Below are 6,643 nucleotides of genomic sequence, written 5' to 3'. Positions count from 1 at the left end.
TTATGTATGTAGTTTTAATTATGTTCTTTGTTTTAAAGAAAATATAGTTTTTATGACTTTGTGCCCGCTGGCAAGCAGGTAGGCACAAAGCTTATCGCTAGGTCAGTTGTAACATACTAGAGAATTATTAATATTGTAATAAAATAATAATAAAAAGTGAAGCCTCAGGTTTGTCCTGTTAAAAACTAAATAAAGCTGCTCTTTTATTTTCATTTAGTTGCACTCAAAACTTCCAACAAAACGGGTTTTATTGAACTACTAACAACCCTTCCATATGTTTTACATGTTACAGCCCTATACATTCAGTGTCTTTCATGCATATTCTACTCAAACATTTCTCAAAGCACACATGTAGTGGCACATCACACTTTCCTCATGCAAATAAAGAGTGAGCACCAAAGTTCTTGCAGAACTTGTTACTTCTGTAGGCGTTGCAGGTCTGGTGACCGAAACTAACAGAGCCGGTGGTTTTTATTAGTGCCAGCGCCACGGAAGATCTTCTACCCTGCCCACTTGGATTTGTTCCATGGTGCAGGAGGGTCTGTATGTGAGGGCACTAATTATGGGAACTACTTTTTTTTTGGTTGGTTTATTTTCAGTAATTTCAATTGGTTGAAAGGGAAGAAGTTAACATGTATGGCTATCCAACAGGACCCCAACTTTCCCTAAATGAGGATATATTTATATTCTACCGATATCTCATTCAAATTTCAAAACACAAAAGAGATCCGAGTATCACTACCTTGAATGACTACAGCAATCAAATTGACTCTGTGCTTTTTACAGGGGCGTTTCATATTTCAGTGTTTGCCACAGTTTCCTGATCAATCTCCTGCTCTGCTGTCTTTTATCTCTCTGAAGGTTAACTGCAGTTATAGCTTTATTCTAAACCCAGGTGAGACAAAAATAAATACAGGAAATAACAGATTTGGAAGCCAGATAAGGCCTGTAAGTCAGATTTGATATAAATAAAGTTTGACGAGATGAATATTCATGAAATTAAACTAAAGAAGTTATAATGGTTTTTTGACGACATCGTTTTCATTTGGTGTCCTGATGTGTTTTTGCCTATTTGCCTCCTAAATACTCTTAAATTCAATTACCTGTACGAAAGTCCATTGAGACGACTGTTGTTGTGAATTTGGGCTATACAAATAAAATAAAATTGAATTGAATTAAATCTTTTCAATATAATCCAAATAATGTCCAAGCAGTCAAATGTTTCCTGAAGTGTCAAATACACAGACTATTGATGCATATTCTTTTCTTTCTGGATAAAAATCTTATATTAATTTGTTGCTGACTATGATGAAGTCAAAATGTTTGCATAATAAAAGTTAGACGTATTGCACCTACATTATGGTAAATAATGAAGGACTACATGCAGTTTTAATGAAAACATTTTTTTATGTCTACTAGAAAAATCCTCATTTTCTGCCAGACATGATAAAGTCGAGCATTTATCTTCAAAGCTGCCAGAAACAATGTTCTGTCTAAATAATGCATTCACCTGCCTAGAATACTCGATGGAGAATAAAACTCTTAATTTAAAACACGAAGTAACATTTATTAGATAAATCGGAAAATGAAACACAGACTTACTTATTGAATACATAGTATTTTACACTAATTTGTACATTACACATTAGGAACATTAAAAAAAAAAGCTTTCTAAAAAACATGCTTCAGATATCTGCCACAGAAATATACAAATACTAAAAATACATTAAAGTCCAACTTTATTTTTTATCAATTGTAAAATAATTCCCAGTGATCTTTTAATGATTATGCAGTTTTTAGCCCCCCCCAAAAACCTGTGTAGTACATGACACACAGTATTTTCTGCAGGAGTTCATTAGAAATTCGCTTCTGAGTTGTGGACTGTTGGTGCATAAATAACCTTCTGCTGCATCATTCCATTGTGTCCGCTCTCTCCCGCTAGCTTACAGCCCTCTCACGACCCCAAGCTTACATTGGCGGAGCAACAAAATGGCGAGCAATATTGGAGCTGTCCAGCCACACAGTTTTGATCCAGATGTCGTCTCAGACAAGGAAAAAGAAGGCGGTAATGGATCTATTTGTCTGCAAGTAAATGCATCAGAATGAAGCGGAGTTATTTCAGTTGCTGCATCACAATTATGACCTTTTTGGAACCACTGCTGTTTATCAACTCCTGATCCATTACAATTTGATTTATAACTCAGAAATACAGTTTTATTCCTAAATTCTTTATAAACGTCCTTTATTATCAGAAAAATGCAACAAGAACATGTTAAAAACACTGAAGAAATTATTTTCATTGGAGCGGATCTGTAAAGCTTTCAGTTTTTTTTTCTTGGAGGTTGTCCTCAGGCTTTGTTATACAGAAATAAAATCAAGAGCATCTCTATAGTACGTGCTGCCTATTTCAACATTCAAACTGTTTCAGTTTCTTGTTCTGATCTCACCCTGCTCCGGGTAAAACCTTTTAATGCCTTCAAATTTTTGAGCTGTTTGAAAATACTCAACAAATTTAACAGAAAAGCCATTACTTTTTCTTTTTTCAATACTTTTTCTTATTCAAACCCACTGAAGTGGTTGTCATGGTGACAGCTGAAGTTAGGAAGAGATGCAAATTTCCCCCCTCCCACAAACCATCTTTTTCTGTATTCAGAAGGGGGATGTGCTCATTTGCTCCCCTGCCATGATGGTGTAATGTATAGCTTTGTACAGTTTATGGGTGTTTAGCTGTGCACGTGCGTGCGCTCGTGAGGAAGGATAAACCGCTGGGAGATCGCTGCACTATGCGCTGATGCTGTCAGGGTAAAATATCGCAGCACTCTCTTGATTGCAGAGCTGGTTGCTTCAGCCTGGATCATAAAAAATGCAGTTCCACGCCTGTCTGTGAGCGCCTGACTCCACACAAAAACAATATGCTAAAAAAGAAGATTGAAAACATTTGCCCATCCCTGCCTTTTAGCTAATTTATGACAAAGGGCAGCATAAAAGAAAAATAAACCTGACCAAATAACTCCATTAAACATTGTACTGATAATTAGGAATGACCTTTCGTGGGAATGTTATTGCTGTGCTATTAAAGAGACGTGAATAATTTGATCAACTTCTGTGGGGGAAACTAAATTAAATAAAAACAGAAACAAAAGTCTCTGTGGTCCAATTTTGTTTTAGTTTGAAAATAGGTAACGTTCGAATTTCATACACGTCTAGGACTAAGTTACTACTTTTTTACTTTAAAAATTAAAAATATAATTTTAGATCAGGTTCTTTTAATAGGGTTTGGCAAAAATTAAATTATAAAATGGAGAAGAATCACATTTTTTTTGTCTGCATTAGCAGTCACAGATGTAATGAAACATAATCGACCTACAATACCATTAATTTATAAAGCAAAAATATTTTTTTAAAAACCACTTCCACACAACTTTTATAAACTGGTTGAGAATAATATTAACTAAAAATATATGTATATTAAACAACCTAAAAAAAGGATTAAAATGTTACATAATTAAAAAATAAAAAAAACTGGAAATGTATAAATTAGAATATGAGAAGCTTATTGGGACAATGTACAGTCAGTTGTGACGCTGTGATGCTGTTTTGGTACCTTGATGCTTTTTTCTTTCATTCTTTTGTATCTATGTGAATATTTATCATATACTTTTGATGTAAAAATGTCTTTATAAAATGTTGCAAGATTGGGGGTAGGAAGCAAAAGGATTTTTCTTCTAACCACTCCTTGCAAGCTTTTAATCATTCTTTAATTATCATGTATCTTTAACTATTTATTGTGTGTTAGAAAATAGAAGAAAATCAATCAAAACAGTCACTAAATTGAACCTTTGCACTTGTTGAAATTAGTAGATAGATTAAGGCTCAAATTAAGTTGCAAAGAAAAAAAGAAAGAAATTGTTGAGTTTGCAGAAGTCTGTCGCATAATTTATAAACACTCAAGGAAAGGGCAAGTTTTCCTGACATTTGAGCAAACTTCATTTTTATGTAAGGAAAGACTCCCTGAAGGCTGTCGGTTGCCGAAATGCCAGATTTGATCAAACGGTTGATAGTTGGAGCACAAGTGAGCAGTCTATTGAATTTGCATGCAGTAATTGGACAATTAGCTGCTGTGGGTATCTTCACTTTCTCAGGAACCTTTGACTTCTCTGTTAATGTATGAATACATTTATCTCATTTGAGTTGTTATTTTTTAACACATCTAGACCTGCACAATATATTGCAATTTTATTGTTATCGCGAGATCAAGCTGTGCAATACGCATATCGCAAAAGACGGTTAAAATTGCAATAAATGGTTTCCTTAACCCTTGTGCTATCTTAGATGACCCCACCCTTACATTGACGTGTTCTCCCTACCATGACGAAGGTGGATAAAGGTGGAAAGATTTCATGTAATCCATGGACACCAGTGAAGATCACAAATCATTGAAGAAAAAAGGTTTAGAGCAGTGGGTCTAGATGACCCAACTCCCAATGTTAAAGTGCCTAGGATAGCACAAGGGTTACATGTGCTAAAACAATCTTATGGCAGCTTGAAGTCTTTAACAAATGAAAAAAATCCAATTATGCATTTGAACAATCAGATGGAGCCCTTTTGTGTTAGATGTTCGCCTCCCATGTAGACAAAGGCCGTTTGGAGTAGAATTTTTAAAGAGTTTCAGTGAAACGGAAATTATGTTTTTGGTTGTTTTGCTATTTGTTCATATACCGCAAGTTATATCGTTCATCGCAAGATTGATCACTAATATCGCTTATCGCGAGTTTTCCTCAAATCGTGCAGCCCTATCCACATCATTTATAAATATTAAATTCTACAGATTTCTGGGCATTTTGTTTTCCTTTTATGCCTTGTAGACATTCAGAAAAACACAGAATGTCTTCTGGATTGAAAGGGAGTTAAAAAAAAAAACATTTTAAAAGTCTCTGTTCAGTGTGATTCCACGCTGAGTGATGAGGTTGCCATTAGTTTGCAGGAACGCACAGAGAGAGTTTAAAAGCCGAAGAGAAAACTCAGATTACTTCAGAGAGAGGCACAGCTGTCGGCACAGATATTTCAGAGCAGATGGAAGTGGTAGGTGTACTCAGCAACATGCTGACACTGCTATCCCCAGATCCACTCGCATAACTACAACTGTCATAAAGATGAGAACCCGCTCGGGAAAGATCAGAAGCTGCTTCATTGAAGGCCGCTTGCAACAATCAGTAACTTTGCCACGAGATATGGTGCAGGCCGGGGCTGCAGGCACATTTCTAAACAATGTGAAGTCTGTCACTTCTTAGAAGTTGAAAGCATTTGAGGCAGCTGCCAGCGGATGCTGAAATACTAAAACATGATGACACACTTGCAATACTTTCTCCTGGGTCAAAATCTTGTTGACACACCAGACCAAAAGGAGGTGTTCACTACTGTTTTGGGGTTGTTCATCAGGAGGTGGAGCTGCTGGACAGGTGGAGAGCTGCTTTCTTGATTTCTTTGGCAGTTGTGTTTTGAGCCAGAGCCAACCTAATGATGCACTGGATGTGTGCACACCAGTGCAGTCTGTGGGCTCAAACATGGAAAAGTGTGCAAACAGATTTAAAGTTGTTTGGATGGAGGAACAAAGTACGTTCACACAGTTGTCCGGCAGGGGATTTTTTTATGGAAATAGACCCAACCACAAATTATCATTAAAACTTCTGTTTACGAACAGTGCAGCACACTGATGGAGAATGATTTCTGCTATAACCTCCTGACTACCAGAGGAAAACATGTCAGGTCAAATGTTTATAAATCCACTAAAAACTACAATTCCCAGAACCTCCCCCTTTGCTTTGGTATTAATGAAAAGCCCCAAATTTCCTCTGGAGATACTAAAAATTCAGCTGAATTTTGCTGGTAGTGAAGAGGTTAAAGGCAGAGAGTTCATCACAAATCTGTGGGTTATTTTTTAACAACCTTTTTTTATTTTTAATCTACAGAGAGAAAAGTGCACAAAGGACCCACCCCAATCATCTTTTGGTCTTCTGTAAAAGCATTCCCAGTGGTCTATTAATTATGATTATGCTGTTTTTAGACAAAATGGAAAAACCTGAGTCATTTTCTTGGACAGTTTCTGCAGAGCAGCAGTAGTTCATTGTGGGCGGGACCACTGATGCGAAGTAAGCCCGTTTTTACTTCCCATCATCCTTTTGTAAACACCATCTCCCACTGGTTTACAGCCCCTCACACCTCAATCTAACATTATTGGTGCCACAAAAATGGTGCCATATTGGAGCCATCCAGCTGTTTTGAGCCAGATTGAGGGGATAACCCCTCCCACCCCCTGCACCAGACTGTAGAGGCGCTGACCAGCTCCTTCAGCACAAGGCTGTTGCACCCACAGTGCAATAAAGAGCGCTACCGCAGGTCACTCCTCCCCACAGCCATCAGGCTGAACAACATGTGTTAAAGTGACACACTACGGTCCCACTGGTGTTTTTCTGTCACTCCATTATTCATTTACTTTTGTTGCAGTTGTTGTTGTTTTCAGTTGTTGTTGTTCCTTTGAACAATCTTTTTGTTTGTTTGGTGTGTACTATTTTACTTATATATATTATTTTATATATATAAGTAAAATAGATATAAGTTATACATATATATATACATATACATA

The sequence above is a fragment of the Oryzias latipes genome, chromosome 5 (assembly GCF_053564925.1).
Source record: "Oryzias latipes strain Hd-rR chromosome 5, Olatipes_Hd-rR_3.1".
NCBI classification, from domain to species: domain Eukaryota; kingdom Metazoa; phylum Chordata; class Actinopteri; order Beloniformes; family Adrianichthyidae; genus Oryzias; species Oryzias latipes.
This window is presented reverse-complemented; position numbering follows the sequence as displayed.